A 22366-nucleotide genomic window follows, 5' to 3' on the forward strand; every position below is an offset into this window, starting at 1 on the left:
TGGAAGAACTGGACAAAGCAAAGTCATACCTACAGTTTTACCGCTCAGATGAGGGATTTCAAAATGTTTGAAAAGTGCAGAGAAGTTGTTAGAGGAACTTGACACTGAAGCTATTTTCCCACCCATTCAAGGATATAAGAGTCACCACAGAAGAAGACATTTTGATGACGAGGCACGGGATAATCCCATCAGAGACCCCAAACAACAATTCAAAGTTGAATTCTTTAACCAGGTGCTAGATTGTGCAATACAGTCAGTTGAAGAACATTTCATGCAGCTGAAGGAACACAGCAGTATGTTTGGGATGTTGTATGATATTCCAAAACTCCTCACTGTCCCTGAAGAAGACCTACACCAGCAATGCAGGGCACTAGAGACAGTGTTGACACATGATGATATTGATGCGAGTGATTTAGGTGATGAACTGAAAGCCCTTTCAAGATACATTTCAGCAGGATCAGCTCCAAAGGCTGTCCTGGAATATATGTGCACAAAGAAGATGACTCACCTCTTTCCAAATGCTTTTGTTGCTCTGCGCATACTTCTAACACTTCCTGTAGCAGTTGCCAGTGGAGAACGCACCTTCTCCAAGCTGCAGTTAATAAAAACGCATCTGTGCTCCACAATGACACAGGATAGGCTGGTCGGCCTTGCAACCATCTCAACAGAGCATGAGCTGGCCCAGACGGTGGACCTTCAGCAGGAAGCAGTTCAAATCTTTGCAGCCAAGAAGGCATGGAAAGCACCACTTTGATTATTCAAACAGACAAAAATGCCAGTGTTCACTCTGCAGACAAGAAAAGTTACATTTGCTGTTCAGGCGTTTAAAAGTTAAATGTTACTTAAAATTTTGGAACAAGGCATTTTAAGTTGTTAGTTCAACGCTACGAACTGCTGCCTGCACAATTTGCGACCTGTAGTTGCTACTGACATCTCTATTCTCCCTTTTACTGCCATGAAACAATTTGCTGCCTTTGCCTTTCCCCATCCTGCCGTCCAGAGGGAGCATTCCCATCGCAACTTGCTACCTGTCACCTTTCCCCATCCTCTACCTTTCCCCATCTCCTGGCCCAGGGGTAACAGAGCGCGATGATGGGGGTTCCCCTCTCACAGTAGTGCTACCTCTCCCTTTCCTCATGCTCTGGTCCAGGGGCAGCGCGTTATAGGTTTAAACCTATCGCCTATTAATTTGAAAAATATGAAAAAAGAAAAGGAGGACTTGTGGCACCTTAGAGACTAAAATTTATTTGAGCATGAGCTTTCGTGATCTACAGCTCAAAGTGAGCTGTAGCTTATGCTCAAATAAATTTGTTAGTCTCTAAGGTGCCACAAGTACTCCTTTTCTTTTTGCGGATACAGACTAACATGGCTGCTACTCTGAAATTTCATTTGGTGACCCCTAGTTTTTATGTTATGAGAAGAAGTAAACAACACTTCTTTATTTACTTTCTCCACACTCGTCATGATTTTATAGACCTCTATCATATCCCTGCTTAGTCGTCCCTTTTCCAAGCTGAAAAGTCCCAATCTCATTAATCTCTCCTCATATGGCAGCTGTTCCATACCCCTAATAGTTTTTGTTGCCCTTTTCCGAACCTTTTCCAATATATCTTTTTTGAGATGGGGCAACCACATCTGCACGCAGTATTCAAGATGTGGGCGTACCAGGGATTTATATACAGGCAATATGATATTTTCTGTCTTATTATCCACCCCTTTCCGAATGATTCCCAACATTCTGTTTGCTTTTTTGACTGCCGCTGCAGTCCTGATTCTCTGCCTGGTTCAGTACTGGCCTTAGCGTGGTCTCCCCGCAAGGGACCTTCCACCAGCTGGGGATGGATAGAGCCCAGCACGAGTCCATGCTCCTGACGCTAGGGTGAGAGGGAAGTATAGCACAGGAACTGGTGGGAGACACTTCCTTAACTCTTTATTTCCCAGTTTTCAGAGGTTGACATATGGGTTCCTTTCATGTTCTGGGAGAGTACAAGGCACTGATGGTCAACCTGCACTCTGTGTTAATGATGTTTTCCAGTAGTGAAGCTTGTCTTTCATATAAAAAATAAAAATTGAGCAAATTTCTAGTCCTTATAATTGCCGAGAGAAGCAGAAAAATGTGACCTGAGTGTGCCCTAAAGGCTGATTATTGGACCTAAAAAATGTACCCTACTTTCCAATTGTAAATAGTATGTGCACGTTCATACATCACAAAATGGGAATGGGCGATGGGCTGGATGATTCCCTGTTCTGTTCATTCCCTCTGGGGCACCTGGCATTGGCCACTGTCGGAAGACAGGATACTAGGCTAGATGGACCTTTGGTCTGACCCAGTCTGGCCATTATGATATAATGGTTCCTTCTAACCTTGGAATCCATAGCTCTGTATTGGTGGAAACCTCTCTTGTTTGAATTCAGAAGTGTCTTCTAAAAAATTAATCTGGAGATTTTAATTAATAATTGTCGTAGGAAAATATCCTTATGAAAACTTACCCTCTTTCTCTGCCTTGGAGATCAGAAAGTTCAGTTGATAGGGCAGGGTCTCTAGAGGAAGAAAAGATCAGAGGAGAGGTGATTTGCCCCTTTCTTGTAGGAAAATAGCCTCATGAAAACGGGGCTGGATTCACAAAGAAATTTAGGCAAGCTGACGCTTAGCATCACAACACCCAACGCTTAGGCACCTAGAAAGTCACTGTGATTCACAAAGCCAGAGTCAGGCTCCCAGGCAATCTGCACCATGAATGGGGAGAGAGATGCGCCTTGGAATGAGCTTCATAAAAGCCAGCATGCTAGGCGACTCCCTGCTTACGCCAGCCAGTGGGAAATGCCAAGGTGCGGGGGTGTGCTAAGCCCTGTCCCCCTCAGGGAGTTCGGCGACCGAATCTGGGCAGCACCGTAGGCGCCTCCCTCGGCGTGGGATTCTCAGCTGCGAGCCCTCTCTTGATGACCGGCACCTGTGCCATTTTTTTTGGCAAGAAGCCTGGCGGGGGAAGGAAACCCACCTCGCTCGTAACTTTTAGCCCTGTGGTTAGAACACTCAGCTGGCCTTTGGGAGACCCCTGGTTCAAGTCAAGCCTGTGCCGCAGAGGGAGCAGGGATTTGAAATGGGATCTACCACCTCTCAAGGAGTGCCCTAATCTCTGGGCTGCAGGATTGTCTGATACTGGGTGCCCACATGCTCTCCTGTGGGAGAGGTTCCACTGGGGATAATCAATAATTCATTGGGCCAGAGGCAGAGAGAAATCATGAGAACGTCCCAGGTGGTTAGAGCATGCTCTTGGGAGGGATGCCCAGAAGCCTGTCCCGCTGCTCAATTATTTATACACAGTGGATCAGATTCAAAAGGGGCAACAGAGAGGCCTATATCAGACCCCTGTTGGAATCCCTTCTTCCCCTCAGGGGGACAGAGGATTGGAACTGGGGATCTCCCACATCCCAGGTCAGTACCCTAATCACAGAGCTATACATTATAAGGGAGCTCCTCTTTCCCTAGAGCCTGGTTCTTTTGGGTAAGTTCACATATAGGGCCCGAGTCAGTAAGCGAGCTCAGAGCAGGCATTTCAGATTGTGGCCCTGTAGGTGAGTTAGGAGGAGGAACCCCTTTCTTTCCCCAGTTCGTGTATCTCTCTGGGGCTTAGGTGTCTTGGTAGCTGGACTGGAACTGCAGTGCGCATGCACAGAGGCAGAAACATAGGTGCCTAGGGGACTTTTACCGCAAAAATAGAGGTGATGAGTAATTTTAGGCACCTACAAGGTTTGGTTGCAGCTGAGTGGGGGGTCTTTGTGAATCCCAGTGTGGTCTGATTCTGGGACTGAGGTGCCTAAAATGGCAAGTAGACCCCCTCACCCCAAGTCCTTTTGTGAATCTAGCCCATACCCTTTCTCTCTGCATTTGAGCTCAGTTCATAGGGCTGGGTCTCAAGAGAAAGGAAGGATTGGAAGAGAGGTGATTTCATGTTGTCTTGACTCTGGTGACATTTCTACCGTTAATTAATGTAACCGTGATTGAGAGAGACAAGCTTTGGAGCTTACTCAGAGCTCTTCTTCAGGTCCGTGTAGCTCAAAAGCTTGTCTCTGTCACCAACAGGAGTTGGTCCAATAAAAGCTATGTCCTCCCCCACCCTGTCTAATATCCTGGGGCTGACACGGCTGTCGCAACATGGCATGGAACCGTGCTGTAATTCTGAGACACAGCCCAAAGGAAAAGACCACAGAATGAGAGGCAGGTCGGAATGGGGAGACCTTTCCAGTGAGACCAAACTAAAGTGAAATCATCGTCCAAAATATATCGTCCATCTCCTGCCTTACTCCAATGATCTCAAAGCACTCGGTGGCATTCACTACTTAGCACAACAAGGTAGGATGGCCATTATTTCCTCCTTTTTCAAGATGGAGGAACTTGAGGTACAGAGTCTGGGATTTTCAAAAGGGCTGAGGCCACGTGGTGGCCAACTCCCATTGACAGTCAGAGAGAGATGGGGCCTAAATCCCCTAGGTCCCTTGGAAAATCCCAGCCATGGAGGTGAAATTCAACATTTTCTAAAACATCTGGCGATTGTGTGTCTCTGAAATGCTGAGTGGCCAATTTTGACACCCATGGTTGGGTCTGAGACAATCCAAGTGGAGGCCTGGCAAACTGGCATCAGCCCTGAGCCCTCCCCATCCCACCCACAGACGTCTAGCTGTGACGAGCTGAGAACTAATAGGCCAGAGTCCAACTCCTTCCACAGTCAGAGGCACATCTCGATGTGCCATCGCCATATCATGAGCCCAAATAACTGTTAAGTTACCTTTGAATTTCTTCAGAGCCTCCTGTAGACAAACATTTCTTTGGGAAGAGACGCCAATTCTCTCGCTCACATCCTGTGACACAGCCATTGGTTTCTTGAACTTCACCTTCTCACACCTGGGGGGGGGGGAGGGGGAAACACCCTAAATCTTTTCTTTCTTGAGAATGAGCTACCAGAGGCTGCTCTCTTGTGGGCTCAATGAGAGCTTCTAACTCCCACTGGTGAGACAATTCATCTCCTCACTGGAGTTTTTAAATGCCTAGCTCCTCCAATGGGAGTTAAAGAGAGTAAGGGGTCCACAGGCTGCCCCTCAGAGAGAAGGGCCTAATCTCATGGGAAAGGATGCTCCAGTGGTTAAGGGGTTGCTGTAGGACTCTGGAAACCTATGTTCCACTCCCTGCTCTGCCACAGCCTCCCTGCATGGCCTTGGGCAAGTCACTTAAGGCTTGATTTTTAAAGGTGCCTCCTGGGATTTTCAAAAGCACCTAACCAAGTCAGGCTCCCAACTGCCACTGACCACAATGGGAGGTGCCTAACTCGCTTAGCTGCTTTGGAAAACCCCACCAAGTGCCTAGCTACGTCTCAGGTGACTAAATGCCCTGCAAAATCTGACCCTGGGGGGAAGTCCCCTTCTAGCACCACGACGCGTGAGGGGGAGTGGGAAGGAGTCACATACCTGCTCCAGGTGCTTTTGATGTCCTAGAAAAGAGAAAGAGTTCAGTCCCAAGTGCCACAAGATGCGGATCGCTTCTGCTCTGCAGGGGACTTGCTTTGCCATCCCTAGTTGAGCTCGAGATGCAGTTCTCTGCAGTTAGCAACTTCAAAAGTCCATTCACAGATTTCGATGGAATGGGACCCCTAAGCACACACCATGACTGTGGGTTTTCTCCTTCTAAATTCTATGGCATTTGCTCAAACAGACTGATCAGACGCATGAATCCTTGACTGCCACATGCAACTGCTGTGTCCAGAGCGTTTGCCTTTCTCCATGTATGCAATTCTGCTCAGCAGTTCTGGAAGCTGGATTCATTCTCATTTCTTAATAGGCCCTGCAAAGAACTTTGCTTTCCTAATCTCTCACTTCCTAGAAAGTGGAGTTGTGCCTTTTATTGCTTTCATATCGTTAGGGCCCTTCATTTTCAGTTTTTATTTTAGTTAATTTTTCCTGGGATTTTATCAGTGTTTATTACCACAATAAAAACAGGTGCAAATCAGTGCAGAAAACTATTAAGTTTTCTGGTTAAATATCGGGGTTTGTTTTGGTGGATGGAAAGACAGGGAGAAAAAGTATTCAGTAGATGAATGCTTTGAATTCTGTTCATCCCTGTGGTTTGCTGCAGAACTAAAACAGAACTCAAAGCACAAGGGCCCCCCTGAGTTTAAGAAAACAATATATCTGAAATCCCCAAATAAAACGTTTCATTTGAACAAACAGGTTACTGGTGTAGAATCACAGAATATCAGGGTTGGAAGGGACCTCAGGAGGTCATCTAGTCCAAGCCCCTGCTCAAAGCAGGGCCACTCCCCAGCTAAATCATCGCAGCCAGGGCTTTGTCAAGCCTGACCCTAAAAGCCACTAAGGAAGAAGATTCCACCACCTCCCTAGGTAACCCATTCCAGTGCTTCACCACCCTCCTACTGAAAAAGTTTTTCCTAATATCCAACCTAAACTTCCCCCACTGCAACTTCAGACCATTACTCCTTGTTCTGGCATCTGGTTACCACTGAGAACAGTCTAGATCCATCCTCTTTGGAACCCCCTTTCAGGTAATTGAAAGCAGCTATCAAAAAATCCTCCCCCATTCTGCTCTTCTGCAGACTAAGCAATCCCAGTTCCCTCAGCCTCTTCTCATAAGTCATGTGCTCCAGCCCCCTAATCATTTTTGTAGCCCTCCGCTGGACTCTTTCCACATCCTTCTTGTAGCGGGGGGCCCAAAACTGGACACGGTACTCCAAGTGAGGTCTCACCAATGCCGAATAGATGGGAATGATCACGTCCCTCAATCTGCTGGCAATGCCCCTACTTATACAGCCCAAAATGCCGTTGGACTTCTTCACAACAAGGGCAGATTGTTGACTCATATCCAGCTTCTCGTCCACTGTAACCCCTAGGTCCTTTTCTGCAGAACTGCTGCCTAGCCATTCGGTCCCTAGTTTGTAGCAGTTCATGGGATTCTTCTGTCCTAAGTGCACTTGTCCTTGTTGAACCTCATCAGATTTCTTTTGGCCCAATCCTCTAGTTTGTCTAGGTTCCTCTGTATCCTATCCCTACCCTCCAGCATATCTACCCCTCCTCCCAGTTTAGTGTCATCTGCAGGTGCAATTGCTGAGGGTGCAATCCACACCATCCTCCAGATCATTAATGAAGATATTGAACAAAACCGGCCCCAGGACTGACCCTTGGGGCACTCTGCTTGACACTGGCTGCCAACTAGATATGGAGCCATCGATCACTACCTGTTGAGCCTGACAATCTAGTCAGCTTTCTATCCACCTTATAGTCCATTCATCCAGCCCATACTTCTTTAACTTGCTGGCCAGAATGCTGTGGGAGACCGTATCAAAAGCTTTGCTTAGAACGATTAGTCTATAAATATTCACCTTCGATAATTGGGCCACACCATTTGCAGCGCATACGCTCAACTTCATCCTTCTCTCCTGTTGTTGTTTCTTTAGCCCTTTTGAATACTTCCTTGTGTTCTGAAATGTATTCTGATGTAGATTTTCATTTTCTTCCCATTTTAGTGCGTCAAATCTTTAACCCATTGTCTACTAACAGTTTGAAATGTGTACTTGGTGGGCGTGTGATTTATCAGTAGGTTCAGACGCACACGCACTTCAGAGCTTGCGTGCGTGCCTGTTGGTTTATTGTGTGCATCTGCTAGAACAATACGCTCTTTCTTCAGCGGGCAGCTTTGCATATACACACAGACTAATGTATTATCGGAATACAGAGATCTCATGCAATGTATTGTATTTTCTTAATAAAACAAGTTTTTTGTATATATTTGAATGATAAAAAAGTAGGATGAAAATCAGAAAAACCTCAATAATACTTTTTTGTAAAACCCAGAAATTTTTTGGTAAAAATTGGTTTAAACTGAAAATGAAAGGGCTTACACAGGATGTCTCAAAAAGGCCTGAACCATCTGCCTTTAAAACAGCAAAACTGTTTCCACATTGGAAATATTAGAAATGTCACATTTTGTTTTCCCTCACTTCGCTAAAGGACACACTGACAGTCTCCATTGTGGAGTAGGACCTCTCCAAGAACTTAATAAACTCCAAAGCTAATCAATCAGAATCTCTCCCTTCCCTGGGCAGGGATCTGGGTGTCTCTAACTGTCTCACCTGCAGGAATTCACTTGTTGGCTGCTGACACTTCTCTTCTATCTCACTGATCAAGTCACCGAGACGGGAAATCTTTTCAGACAGTTTGGTGACATTTTCATCCTGTATCTTCACAATTTCCTTGTCCAGCTCTTCCAGTTGGGCCAGCAGGAGTCGCTCTTGCTCATCCAGGAACTACCGCAGTTGCTCAAATTCAGACATGATCTTCTGCCTCTCAGCTTCTATCTTTCCCTATAATGAAGGGACAGAAACAGGAAAGGACAGATCAAAGACAAGGGTTGCCAGATGTCCAGTTTTCAACTGGGAAGTCCAGTCAAAAGGGAAACCTGGCAGTGTCCGGTCAGCACTGCTGACTGGACATGAGAAGTCCGGTTACCCACAGTAACTGGCTTCCACCACCAGAGGGCGAGAGGAGCAGCAGATGCTGCTGGAGCCTGGAGGAGCACTCAGGGATGGCTCCATGGGGGGGAGAAAAGTACCGGCATCTCCCCCATCCTGCTCCAATCACCCCTCCACCCCTGGAGCGTGGCCCTCCCTCTCCCACCCTGCCCCAGTCACCTCCACCACACCCCTAGAGCTCTGCTCAGCTGGCAGGGGGAGGGAGGTGGAGAGAGCAGCAAGCGACAGTGGGAGAGGGACAGAGGAGGGGGGGGCGGGACCTCGAGGGAAAGTGGCGGCAGGGCACAGGGCAGGTTCCAGTGCTCAGCATCCGGTTTTCACAAATGAGAAAGTTGGACATCCCAGACTCTCCCCATGTCCCTGATAGGAACAGTTCTTAGAGCCCTCTTTTCATATCAACCTACTACAAACACATGGTTGAGATTTCAGGAGAATATGCCTGACAGTCTCTCAGCTGGCCTGAATGAACAACATGTTCCGAAGTGCCTTCGGGACGTACGCCTCCAGTTCCCATTTTCAAAAGGTCACTTTGGATGCTAAGGAGCCTAAGTTTCTTTGAAAGTGACTTTTGAAAATAGGACAGCTCTCCCTGCATTTTAAGCCCCTAAATACCTTTGAGAATCTGGCCCTTAACCACTTGCAAAATTGTTAACCCTAGGCTCCGAAATCACTTAGGCACTTCTGAAAATGGCACCCAATCTCTCTAAAATGATGAGTTTTCAGGTCTGAGTGGCTCAGTATATTCTGTTGATCATCTAGAATCTTCCAATAGCAGAAAGGTTGGAAGGGGGGAGGTCTGACTCAGAATCAGAAATACATTGGCAGAGAGTTGTGGAGAAGACTGAAGAAGGAAAGGGTTCTGCTGGTTATCCACATAAAACACCAGTTACAAAACACACCATGCAAAATGCTTCTTCTCCAGCTTTTGCATGTTTCATCTGGCATTCTGTTAATTACACTGTCCCAGAGGAAACCAGTTGTGCCTGGTGGAGATTCAGGAGGAAGATTTCTGAGATACAAAATAGCCACTGGGTGCCTAAGTCCTGCTGACAGTCCATATGAATTAGGCACCTAATCACCATACGTGCCTTTGAAAATCTCCCCTGAAATCAGAGTTTGTAGCTGGATGTGTGGGGAATAAGATCAGTGCTTTGAGTTGAAACTGGAAGCCAGTGGAGGAATGAGCCCAGAGGGATGATAAACAAAGATAAACATGATCACACCCTGCAAGGGTGTCTCAACAAGAGACAAAGTGCTTGAGGTTATCAAGATGATGTTTAAAAAAACTGTGAATGGTACAGAGTAGAACCGTGGTTCTCAAACTTTTTTACTGGCGACCCCTTTCACATAGCAAGCCTCTGAGTGCGACCCCCCGAATAAATTAAAAATACTTTTTAATATTTTTAACACCATTATAAATGCTGGAGGAAAAGCGGGGTTTGGGGTGGAGGTTGACAGCTCACGACCCCCCATGTAATAACCTTGCGACCCCCTGAGGGGTCCCGACCCCCAGTTTGAGAACCCCTGGAGTAGACGTTTCTGGATACCAGGGAATAATGTACGGATTATCAAGAGGAGCGAAGTTCGGTTTCAGATCGAGAGGCGTAAGGAATCCATACTCTGCAATATCCCCGATTGGGGGTAAGAGGTTAAGGGGTCAAAGTACAGACACTGAGACATGAGGGTACGTTGTTTATATAATAGCTATGTTCAGGTGTGGTGTATAATGGGTGGACACAATCATGAGGATGGACTGACCCTCATTTTGTGAGATTTAACGTTCAGTGAGTTTATGGTTCCAGTTCATATGGTCCAACGGACAAAGTCTCTCGGTCCCCAATACATCACAGCTCACCCTGATCTGAGCTTGACCTTGCTCCCAGTTAGCACATTTTATCTCAGTTTAACTGGACAAGGTGAACCCTACACACCACACTAGGGTCAAATTAAACTAGGTTCAAAATGTTTGCCTGTGAGGGCCTTGCACCAGAACAAAGACATTACATTAAAAAGTGATTTGAGGTACATCTGTACTACACAAATGTTGTGGTGGTGTGTAGAGGACGTACACTATATGCACCCGCTAACATGGGCATAAATAGCAGTGTAAATGGCGAGGCATGGCTTAAGCAAGTAGAGTCGCAATATGCCTGAACCCTCTGGGTATAAACCCTACACACAGGGCTCTATACGCCCCCAAGCAGGGCCTCCCCCATCTACACTGAGTGTCCCGCTGCTTCCCCAGTGCCAGAGCCTTTCCCCACCACAGGAAAAGGCTCCAGGGAGTGGAGGAAGGCTCCGGCCGCTCCGCTGCCTCCCCCTGCTGGAGTCTTTTATTCACACATGTAGCTACACATGACAGTGTGGACACAGCCTGTTTCTCACTGTGCTGTGTAGCTACACATACCCTACAGGATGCCCCCAGCGGTGTGCCGTGTAGACGTAGCCATAGCTAAATCAAAGCAGTGCTGCGTGTAGACAAGGGCTGACACTCTCCCCACAGAGAGAAATATCACCCCTGACTGATGTAACTTCTGGACCATAACAATGGGGACCTACCAGATATTCCTGGCTTTGCGTCTCTGCATCCTGTTTCCACTCCAGAAGTTCTCCTCTCTCTTGCTTCAGTGTGTTCAATTGGGTTTGAATTTGTTCCTGAGGCAAGAAAAAACAATGTTGGGGTGGGGGGGGGGGAAGGTCAGCCTGCTGAGGAGTCTGTCCTCTGTGCAATTTATATACAGTGCAGTGCTGATTTCATTATCTGAAGCTGGGATTTTCAAAGAAGTCTCATGAAGTTGGGTTCTCAGCTACCATTGACTTTCCATCTCCCTCTCAAGTTGCCCCAGGACGGTGCTCATGGCAATGTCACAATTGACTCTTGAGAGGTGGGAGATTCAAATCTCTTCTCCTCACCAGGCAGAGGGAGAACTTGAACTGGAGTCTCCCCATACAAGGTGAGTGCCCTACCCGCAGGCTAACAGTTATGAAGAAAGTCTTCAACCTCTTCCCCGGCCACGTTGTGCGGAGCAACACAGGTGCAGAACTCCATCTTGCATGAAACAGCTTAGGTAGCTAAGCCACTCGACTCCAGGAGAGGGGTTCCCAGGTGTGGATCAGAGACAGGCCCATTCCTACACCAAACTCTGAGGGAGTTGGGGCTTAGGACACACCCCTCTCATCAGTATCTCCGGAGGGCTAGTCTCCCCAGCTAGCACGCTGGCTTTTGTGGATGCCTCTCTCCCCCCACATGCCTAATTCAGGATTTGTTGTTCCAAACTGTACCAGATGACTGGAGGATAGCTGATGGAAAGCCAGCTTTTTTAAAAAGGCTCCAGAGGAAATCCTGGCAATTACAGGCCGGCAACTGTAAGGGCTTGTCTGATTGTCAGATGCTGGGACTGGGCAACAGGGAATTAATCCTTTGATAACTGCCGGGTTCTGTTCATTCCCTCTGGGGCACCTGGCATTGGCCACTGTTGGAAGACACGATACTGGGCTACATGGACCACTGGTCTGACTCAGTGCAGCCGTTCTTATGTCCTTAGTGATTTTCTAGGTGCCTAAAAGTTAGGCATTGCAGCGCTGAGCATCACAACACCCAAGTGCATTTGGGGATTCGGGCCTAAATCTCCTTTGCAAATGGGACTTCGGCCCTAAAGTCAGTTGGTGCTCTTGAAAATGTGCTCGAAGGATCTTCTTCTGTAATTCACCGGGGGTGAGGTGTTGCAGAGCCACAGAGAGGATTTAAAAGCACAGCTCCCATTCATTTCATGGCAGCTGGGCATCTCAGGCCCCATTGTCAGCCCTGCTTACTTTCCTTCTATGCTGTATATGTCATGCTGCCAGGGAAGAGAGAGGCCTTGGGGGCACCAGACCTAATATAGAGACTTAGGGACTCTGTCTAGAACAGCCCTTTGCCTCCAGCGAATCCTCCAAGTGCTGCAGGGCAAAGGGTTGAAGTCGTATCCATTTTGCAGCAGTGTAGGGTAGGGTGCCCTGCTCCCAGGCAATGACAGAGAAAACTATATGAAGAAAGCTGGACATCAGAGAGTTAAAGCTGAGCAACTTAAAGGGAAGGGAGTTTTGGTAAGAATGTTTAACACACACACTTTAAAAAAAAAATAGTACATTAAACTCCGGTGCCTAATGAACACTTGGGAGAAAGAGACTCCTGGTTAAAAATCCAACACACTCACAAGGTGCATAAATATTGCGCTCGATTGTTCGGCATGGGGGAAAGGGCTTGTTCAACATGGTCCTGGGAATCAGCCATTTTCTTCCTTTAATCTTATTGTGGCACTACTAGAGCCCACTTCGTCCTTACAGCTAGCGTGGCGTACAGCACAGCGGATTCTGCCCCGAGGGGATTGCTCTGTCCAACAGGCTTTTTAAGGTTCCAATCCACTTGGGCTTCATGGGCCCTAGAATGTTGCAAAACTTCAAAGGTTGTATGGGCAAGACGTGAGCCACTGGTTCAGGGAGGCTAACCCCCAGTCTGGCCCCTGCTGCCAGAGGCCCCCCCAGACCAGCCATGGGGGAAGAGCTGCAGATCCCCAGAAGGAAGCAAGAAGGAGTCTGAGGGTGGAGGGGGCCACGCAGGGCTGTGCCTCCCCTGGCCTGTCATACCCGTCGCCCATGATTTCTGCTTCAGGAGCAGCGAAGTGACCATCCTTCAGCAAACCCGGGAAAACGGGAATTCATCATCCTGGTTTTTCCTTGAGGAAAAAGTTACGCAGATTAACCTTTGTTTCTTAAACAGAAATCTTTCAGGGCACCTTATGCGTCAGAAAGTAGCAGAGAACAAACTCCTTGAGAACACTGCTGACCATGTGTTATTTTCCTGTGGCTCGCCTGAAAGCAGCGGTCATCAGCTGTGAAATGCTCAAGCTGGGGCGCTACGGCTCCAGTCTGCAGCTGTGCTGAGATGTTGGTAATGTGACGGTAGAGAACTGCATGACAGGAGTGATGAGAGGCGGTGTGGTCGAGTGGCTAGGGTACTAGGATGGGCATGGGGAGGCCAGGGTTTAATTCCTGGCTCTCCTACTGAGCTGCTTTGTGGGCTTGGTTAAGTCACTGCCGCTTCTGTGCCTCTGTTTCCCTCCCACTCCTTTGATTTGTCTCCGAGCATGCCCACCAGATCAGGCCCCGTAGAGGAGAGAAGCAGAATGCCTGGTTTTCCCCAGCTCATGGATTGCTCTGGGTGTGGCCAGGAGACAGGCAGCCAGATGCCATGGGGGGCAGCTGTGCACATGCCCAGAGACAGAAACACAGGCACTGAAAGAAGTTGTACCCTGAATACACAGGCACTGAGTGAGTCTGGGCTCCTCCATAATGACAGGTTTCAGAGTAGCAGCCGTGTTAGTCTGTATTCGCAAAAAGAAAAGGAGGACTTGTGGCACCTTAGAGACTAACCAATTTATTTGAGCATGAGCTTTCGTGAGCTGCAGCTCACTTCATCGGATGCATAAAAGTGGATTATCATACACATTGTAAGGAGAGTGATCACTTTAGATAAGCTATTACCAGCAGGAGAGTGGGGTGGGGGGAGAAAACCTTTTGAAGTGATAAACACCCATTTTTTCATGCTCTGTGTGTATAAAAACATCCTCACTGCATTTTCCACTTTTATGCATCCGATGAAGTGAGCTGTAGCTCACGAAAGCTTATGCTCAAATAAATTGGTGAGTCTCTAAGGTGCCACAAGTACTCCTTTTCTTTTTGGGCTCTTACAGGAATTCTGGGGATTGCAGTGGAGCCTAAAACTGGCATTTAGGTGCCTAAACTCCAGATTTATCCACTTAAATCTGGGGTATAGACACCTTAAGTACCTTTCAGAATCCCCAGCCTTTGTCTACCTTGACTGTTTACATCAGTGGTCCCCAAACTGGAGCACAGAGGAACATTTGAGGGAGCATGGCAGGGCCAAGACCAGCCCCCACAAGGGGCAGGAAGGGAGTGCCACTCAGATCTGCTATGGCCCCCTTGGCCCTGGCTCCTACCCCAGCTCCACTCCCAGCCCCAGTCTTGACCCTGGCTCTGCTCCCAAACCCAGTTTGAGCCCCCGACTCCCGGCCCAGCCCCACTTCCAACCCCAAGACACCCCCACAGCTGTGGCCCCAGCCTCTGATTGTGGCCCCACTCACAGTTCCCAACTGCAGCTGCGGGTGGGGGGCCATAGCCAGGGTAAGGGAGAGCCTGAGGGGAAAAATTTGGGGACCACTGGTTTAGACTCTCTGTGTGTTTGTACAGAGCCTCGCACAACAAGGGCCCTGATCTCGGTGCCGTTAGGAGCTATTGTAATACAAATTGCAAACATGCCCAAACCGAAGTAATTACCCTGCACAGCAGATTCCTACCTTGTAGGCCTGGGCAGCCTCCTCTGTGGGGACCACCCTGTGAGTACGGTGAGCCCGGGACTCTCTGCAGATCACACAGATGAGCATTTGGTCCTGGTTACAGAAGAGTTTGAAAGGCTCCTGGTGCGCCTTGCACCAACCTTCTCCTGCTGCTGTTTGGAAACTCAGCTGCTTGGCTATTTCCACAAAGTTCCCCAGTTGTCTGTTCGGCCTGAGGGTCCTCTGGGGAAAGTCCTCTGCACTGAGGACAGGAGACAGCTGTATCCGATCCCTCTCAGCACTGGGTGATGCAGGCTTGGCAGAAACCGTGCCAGCAATCTAAAAACACGGGATCCTTATAAAAACTCAGACAGATGGAGCAAGTTGCTTCATCTTGGAAGCTTTTCAGAGGATTCACTGCAGCCATGGCTCCCTGCAGACAGTGTCACAGGGATCTAAGATGTGGTTTAACCCCAACTGGGCGTTTTTCACGTGGCTTCTTTGGGGGCTTTTTTGGCTGCTTTTTTTTTTTTTAAATGTCCTGCCGGAGAACATGATTGGCTCCCTGTTGCCCAATCCCTCTCCCAACACCCAAAGCAAGGAGAGGGGAAGAAACCAGGACTCTGAGACTGACAGTTCCCAGGGCCAATGGGGGAGAGGCCAGTGCGACAGGTCAGCCTGATAGGGCATTACAGATGAAGGAGGGAACCTGGAATCCAGCTCAGTCAGCTGTGGGTTGGGTTCGTCTTCCCTAAGTGAGGTCCTCGCGGTGAGAGTGTTGCATGATGCGTGTGTGTGTGTCCGTGCCCTGCAGTGCCTACTCTCTCCCCACCGCCTGCCTCCTGCCTGGACTGCTCGGGGGGTTGGGTGAGCTGATAACAGTGGGCTGTGGTCAGTGATCTTTCTGTTGGTGCATTTCTGGTGGTGGTGTTGCACCTGCATGGGGGAGGGGGGACGCAGGCAGTGGGTGACAGGGGGTTGCAAAGCTGGGGGGGGCTGCAGCACAGCTTGGGCCAAGTTGGGGCTGGGGAGGACTGGGGAGTGGCCAGGCTGGGTTTGGGGGTTGTGGGGGGAGGGAGTGGCGTGCACAGCACCACCGCTGTTGGCCAGTGATGCTTGGGGCATTTCTGGTGGGGTGGTGCGCTGTTGAGGGGGGTCTTTTGGGGGTCCGGTGTTATTACGGCTGTACTAGCGGTCGGCCACTGGCATGATGGACATGGACCGGTGCCGACCCAAAGCAGATTGGCTTGTTTTGGGTGATTTGGAGGGGTGGGGAACGTAGGCAGAAATTAAACCTTGTCTGTCTGAGGAGAGGAATGAAACTGATGTGTAAAAAGTTGCTTAAATCCACCTCCGATTTTGCTTTGGTTTAGTGTCTATAATGGGGCTACTCAGTCTGCTGCCTCAATTTTGTCACTGGAACATAGTGACGCTGATCCAGGCTGGATCAAATCCAGGGCCCAACTACACCAGAATCCTGTCTCCAGCAGCAGTCGGCCCCAGGTGTCTCTGAGGAAGATGGAAGAACCACACAGTCGACAGATTCTACACCACATAGTAAACCCGGGCTCAGATTCAGGTTTAAGGCCAGACCCCTCTCTGGACCTCAGTTTCCACACCTCTAAAATGGGGTCAATGATAGTGACAATGATAGGCTCAGCTCCCAACCCTAGCAGCTTGGCTGTTCCATGCCCTACTGTGTACCGAAACTGACTTGAAAGGACTATCCAAGCCCCTCCCAGGCCTGTTCCCATTGTGGGTCTCTCTCCTGGCCGAGCACAGGCTGTTCTTATATCGTCCAACAGGCTTGGATCCTAGTTACATGCTGCTCCTTCTCATGTGACCCCTGCACTTATTCCCTTCACCTGGGGATAGGTTCAGTTGAGCTACTTCCCCTTTCATGGCTATCTCACCCTGGGACAGCCTGAAACTGGAAACCTGTGCTCGAACAGTAACTGTTTGCTAGGAAAGGTGCTGAAGACACAATGGAAGAGGAAATCCTTTGGACTGGATTGAAATTATTCCAAAGGAAAGTGAATGAGAGAAAATGTCCAGCGTTATCCTCCTAGCGAAAGAAATAATTGAAGGTCAGAAAGGACCATTCTGTCCATCTTCTGTGTAACACAAGCCCTAGAACGTCACCGAGTGCTTCCTCCAGAAAACCTACTACGTGGGACTGAGCCAGATCACGACTTCTGGAAAGACATCTCCAAGCATTAGAGCCAGCTGGTCAGAAACAATCTTTCTTCTCCAGTGACGTGAAGTTAAAGGACACGGAGAAGAAGAAAACCTCGACTCAGGTTGTTACTGGAGCTGAAGCAGAGAGACCAGGACAAACACGGCTAGGGCCCAGGACTGACTATCAGCAGATCTGCCATTTTCTCTTCCTGGCTTTTTGACCATGAGCGAATCTCTTTGCTTCTGTGTGCCTCAGTTTCCACGACTATAAAATAAAGTTACTCAAGGTTATGTTTTTTCCTCTCCTGTTTTTCAAGGCGGGACACTTAGATACATTTGGGGCCTGTCTACGCTACCGGTCTAGAGTGTATTTGTAAGCTGATGACCCCCACATGTTGTTCAGAAGCTGTGGATGACACAAGCTCCCTATGTTTGTTCTGTGCTTAGCCCCTAGGGCACAGCTGGGCTGGGCGGCTTTTTCTCGCTGTGCTGTGCGGAGCAGGTTCTGAGCACGAGGGATACGAAGAGGCTCTCAAGGACTAATTCTTGAAAATAAATATCAAAGAATCATAGAATATCAGGGTTGGAAGGGACCTCAGGAGGTCATCTAGTCCAAGCCTCTGCTCAAAGCAGGACCAATCCCCAATTTTTGACCCAAATGGCCCCCCTCAAGGATTGAGCTCACAACCCTGGGTTTAGCAGGCCAATGCTCAAACCACTGAGCTATCCCTCCCCCCAAATAGAACTGCTATCCCTCCCCCCCAAAATAGAACTGCAACCCAAATAAAAAATCACTGCTGCTAACATTGGTGGGTGATAAAATAGTAGCAGAGTGGTAATTAAGGATGAGGAGAGGGCAGTGACACAGAGCAATCGGATCCCTTGATAAGCTGGAGCCATTCAAAGAAAACAAGTTGGAAAAGAACCAAATGAAGGGTCCTATAGCTAGCGACAAGCATGCAGGCCACACCTACAGAGTGGGGAAGTGTATCCAGGAAAGCACTGACTGTGAAGAGGATTTAGGGCCATGCTAGGCAAGCCATTCAACATGAGCACCCAGGGGGATGCTGTGGTGAACAGGGCTAAAGCCATCATTAGATGTATGAAAAGAGCAGTGAGGAGCATAGGGAGGTGACACACCATGAGGAAGACAGATCATGGAGTCCTGCATTCAGTTTTGGCGTCCACCTTTGAAAAAAGATTTGGAAATATTGGAGATGGGGCAGCAAAAAGCAATGAAACGTTTTGTGGGCTGGAGAAAAATGCCTGTAAATGAGCTATTGAAAGAGCTCAGCCTGTTTAGATGATAAAAAAGATCGGGAGGTGACGTCATTGAAGTGTTGACGTGACTTCACGGAGAGAAAATATCGGGTATGAAAGGGCTCATTAATCTAGCCGAGAAAAGCATAACAGTGGCTGGAAACTCAAAAGAGACCAATTCGTATTCAAAAGAGGGCACACATATTCAACCGTGAGGATGAATCACCAAAGGAACAAACTAGAAAGGGAAGTGGTGGGAATTCCCCACCACTTGATGTCTTCTAATGAAGACGAGATGCCTTTCTGGAATGTGTGTAGTCAAAAACTAGCTACTTTGCTCTCCAGAAAGCATGTGATATGCAGGGGGTGAGATGACATGCTCTAATTGTCTCTTCTGTCCATAAAGTCTGCTCATGTATGAAAAACTGAGCATAGCATGGGGAGAAGCCTTTGATGTTTTACTGTGTTGGGCTTGAGCCCACAATGAACGCTCATTGCGTGGGGTGATCCAGGGGAAGCAGCTGAAACATCCAATGTGGCTGGACAGGGGCAGGACATCAGCACTGCAGGGGAGGGGTGGGTGTGGCAGTGACATCACAAGGGCCTTTGGCAGGACCTCAGCCTATTGGACAAAGGTGGTGGGGAGGCGATGATCTCACAGAGAGATCTTGACATCAGCCAGGCAGGACAGGGGTGCAGGACAGGGGCAACCTTGGAGATCCCTGTGGCTTTGCTTCAGCACGTCTCCTTCTCGAGGTCTCTCCTGGAGGACTGAGAGAGCATTCACTTGTACGTTCGTGAGCGCAAGGAGGACCCTCTTCGGAGTTTTCTCCTTTTCTTGTAGTGGTTTTGCTCGAAAACAGACGTCCCTATAGAAAAGGTAAGAGCCTCGGAGAGGTTTGGAACCTGTTCAGTCTGATCTATCACGTGCCGGCTGATTTTTAGGAAAGGAAAAGCCTCGATTGTGGGGGCAGTATTTTATTTCCGACCTAGGACTTTGTCCCTTAGAATTACTGGGGACGTTGGGGTTTCTCCTTTTTGTTTTCCCTTTTCCTGTCTCTCCCTCTTTTCTCGTCTTCTCTTGCATCTTTGTCCCTTTCCCCTGCTTTCCTTTCACCACCAGGACCTGTCTGTGCATGTGGAGTTGGGGATGGAGGGGAGGCGGGGGGGGTTTTGCATTCCAACTCTCATTGCGGGAGGCCCTCCCAAAGACAAGTGGCTGGAATGGTGCTCTAAGAGTGACTCCCTCCGGTGGTGACCCGGGACATCTGGTGAGAACTCTCAGCTTTCTGCTTCTCAGAGTCTCAATGCTGATTGGGGGAGCTTGGGGCTATTGTGAGGGAGGAGGCTCAGGTCTTTGTTACCCTCTTTTAAGACCAAGGAAATAGGCTGTAACCAAACATGTATTTGATTGCTCTTTCCGCTTTTCTCCATTCATTGTCTTTGAGTAATTCACGATTCTCTCTCTAATGGGCTAGTTCTTCTAAAACACTTACTAAAGAATTAGGTTTTTATAAAGCCAAATGCAACCCCATAGCTCCAGTTACAAAGGAGTCAGGTGGCACCCTACAGAATGGGGGACAATCCGCTGGAAAGCATTGACCCTGAAAAGGATTTCGGGGCCATAGTGGACGAGCTCCTCAACATGATCTGTCAGTGTGAAACTGTGTTAAAAAAGGTGAAAGCCATTCTTGGCTGGATAGAGTAGTGAGGATGGAAAGGGAAGTGAAAGAGCATTGGTGAGACTGATGTTGGAATGTTGAATCCAGTTCTTGTGTCCACATTTTGAATATTATGTTAAAACAATTGGAGAGGGTACAGAAAAGATTTGTAAGTGAGTGATGGGGATGATGCCTTCTAATGAGACATTGAAAAAGCTCAATCTGTTTAGTATATACAAAAGAAGAAGGAGAGGTGAGTTGCTTGACTTCATGGAGAGAAAATGTTGAGTGTAAATGGCTCTTTTTATGTAGCAGAGGCATGACAAGACCCCATGGATGGAAGCAGAAATCAGAAAAAGTATAATGACAATAAGACCCAAATTTGTAAGAGGGTGGTTCGTCATTGGCACAAAGAACCAAGAGAAATGATGGCTTCTCCATCTCTTGATCACTTTGAATAAAGACGAGATGCCTTTCTGGAAAACGCTGAGTAAAAGAAAAGCCCAGCTCTTCTGACATACAGGAGGCCTTAGGATACGCAGGGGATCAGATTAAATGCTCTAACGGTTCCTTCTGGCCATAAAGTCAACTAACTTGTGAAAACCTAATTGCGGCCTGGGGAAGAACCTCTGTGTTCGACTGTGTAGTCGGTGTCACCTCACAAGGAAGAGTCATTGAGTGGGATGATCCAGGGGAAGCAGCTCAAACATCCAGTGTGGCTGGACAGGGGCAGGACATCAGCACTGCAAGGGAGGGGTGGGTGTGGCATTGACATCACAAGGGCCTTTGGCAGGACCTCAGCCTATTGGACAAAGGTGGTGGGGAGGCGATGATCTCACAGAGAGATCTTGACATCAGCCAGGCAGGACAGGGGTGCAGGACAGGGGCAACCTCGGAGATCCCTGTGGCTTTGCTTCAGCACGTCTCCTTCTCGAGGTCTCTCCTGGAGGACTGAGAGAGCATTCACTTGCACGTTCGTGAGCGCAAGGAGGACCCTCTTCGGAGTTTTCTCCTTTTCTTTTAGTGGTTTTACTCGAAAGCAGACGTCCCTATATAGAAGGTAAGAGCCTCAGAGAGGTTTGGAACCTGTTCAGTCTGATCCATCAGGTGCCGGCTGATTTTTGGGCAAGGAAAACATTAGATTGTGGGGGCAGTATTTTATTTCCGACCTAGGACTTTGTCCCTTAGAATCACTGGGGACGTTGGGGTTTCTCCTTTTTGTTTTCCCTTTTTCTCTGTCCCTCCTACTTTTCTCTTCTTGCTTCCTTTTTTCTTTTCCTCTGCTCTCCTCCCACCACCAGGAGCTCTGTGTGTGGAGCGGGGGCCGGACGGGGGGGGGGGGGGGGGTGTTGTGGGAGGCCCACACAGAGAGGTGAGACTGGAATAGTGCTCCGAGAGTGATTCCCTCGGGGGTAACCAGGGCCATTCTTTGGGCTATTTGTTGAGAACCCTTAGCCTCCCACCCCTCAAAGTCTCAACCTTGATTGGCTGAGGAGGGAGCTATTGACAGGGAGGAAACTCTAGTCTTTGTTGTTCTCTTTTATGACCAAGCAAATAAGTCACAACCAGTTAAATGTTTGACCAATGTGGATGCTGCTCTCCATTCATTGTCTCGGAGCAGTTCGTGATCCTCTCCAACATTCCAATTCTTCTCAAATACTTGCTGAATAATTACTATGAACCATTGTTGGTCTGTAGCTCATTTGAGAGCAACTCTGCTACTGACTGGCTGCATCAGCTAAGACAAGTCCCTGCTCCTTTCTCAGCCTTCGTTTCTCCTTCTGTCAAGAACGAATAACAATCCTCTCCCACCTACCTCGCCATGGGTGGATGCTGGGGATCCACTGAAGAGTGTCACTCGGAGCAGTGCAGACTAGGGGTGTCCTATCACACTGAGCCATATCCGATTATGACCTAATATTCTATTGGATTTGTATTTTATTCTTTTGAAATTGTGAAGAGCAGCAACTACTTAGCTCAGACTGAAGCATCTCATCTAATTTTCTAGATCATAGTTGGTTTCAGAGTAGCAGCCGTGTTAGTCTGTATTCGCAAAAAGAACAGGAGGACTTGTGGCACCTTAGAGACGAACCAATTTATTTGAGCATAAGCTTTCGTGAGCTACAGATGCATCCGATGAAGTGAGCTGGAGCTCACGAAAGCTTATGCTCAAATAAATTCGTTAGTCTCTAAGGTGCCACAAGTCCTCCTTTTTCTTTTTGCTAGATCATAGTGTCTCCCCTTTGTGAACGACGAGACAGTTTAATGCACTGTGACAAACAGGAGATGCTCTTATTTTGCAAACAAATATTTTTGCAAAGAAATTTCATCCTACTTCTTATGATTTCAAGAAACAAAGTGGTTTCGTCTGAATGGATTTTCTGACAGAAAATGG

General features: G+C 48.2%; 1 long non-coding RNA gene and 1 pseudogene across 1 annotated transcript; both read right to left on the bottom strand.

The window, feature by feature from the left end:
- Positions 1-626: 626 nt before the first annotated feature.
- LOC142069108 (uncharacterized) lies at positions 627-6648 on the bottom strand. Its single transcript, XR_012664959.1, has 4 exons — positions 5464-6648; positions 4788-4903; positions 2491-2541; positions 627-787 (listed from the first exon to the last, which is right to left on the bottom strand). It is a non-coding gene; the product is annotated as an uncharacterized LOC142069108 (long non-coding RNA).
- A 1664-nt stretch (positions 6649-8312) lies between these two features.
- Positions 8313-15757, bottom strand: LOC142068973 (zinc finger protein RFP-like; annotated as a pseudogene).
- Positions 15758-22366: the final 6609 nt, after the last annotated feature.

This window comes from Caretta caretta, chromosome 14 (assembly GCF_965140235.1).
Source record: "Caretta caretta isolate rCarCar2 chromosome 14, rCarCar1.hap1, whole genome shotgun sequence".
Lineage (NCBI taxonomy): Eukaryota > Metazoa > Chordata > Testudines > Cheloniidae > Caretta > Caretta caretta.